Source organism: Monopterus albus, unplaced genomic scaffold (assembly GCF_001952655.1).
Source record: "Monopterus albus unplaced genomic scaffold, M_albus_1.0 scaffold249.1, whole genome shotgun sequence".
Lineage (NCBI taxonomy): Eukaryota > Metazoa > Chordata > Actinopteri > Synbranchiformes > Synbranchidae > Monopterus > Monopterus albus.
Genome location: NW_018128129.1, coordinates 585,357 through 586,106, shown reverse-complemented (window position 1 = coordinate 586,106; position 750 = coordinate 585,357).

Genomic DNA, 750 nt, shown 5'->3' with positions numbered 1-750 from the left:
CCCCCCCCCCCCCCCCCCCCAGCCGGGCCGCGGTAAAATTGTCATGCGTTCACCGGTCCGCAGTGATAAAAAGGTTGGGGACCACTGCTTTTGAGGACAGTGAAGTCCAGATCCTCTCCAGAGAACATCACTGGTTTGAGAGAGGAGTTAAGGAAGCTATTTTTGTAAAAATAGAACACCTCTCACTAAATAGGGGTGGTGGACTAAGACACAACTTGTCTTCCATCTACAATCCTGTTTTGAGATCTCTGCCCAAACATGCCCACTAGGACAATAGGCGTTGGTCGACAGGGAAGGATTCAAAGACAGGTAACGACTCTCACTGATACTAGGCTATAACGACTCAGTCGTTAGGGGACACTGTTGACCCTCAAAGGACTGAAACACCACCGAATATATTGGTTGCTCTTCAAGAAGACATTCATTCCTTAGTCATATGAGACTGAGATTGCACAGGGATCTAAATCACACTCACAAACCGATTTATCATGCTCTGACAGGGAACTGAACCCTGACCAACCATAATAAAGTCAGTATGTTAACCATCGAGCTATCCATCTGCTGTATGGGCACATGTTTAGAACAAGTAATTACATTACTTATTTAAATCCATAAAGTCTGTTGTACATTACCTTACTGTAAATATGAATTGTACATAGTATCTATTGGTAAATTAGTACTAACTGTACATACTGTAGATACTGTTGAAAGATAATACCCAGTTCTTTCACCAGGAACTCCGAGAGACGA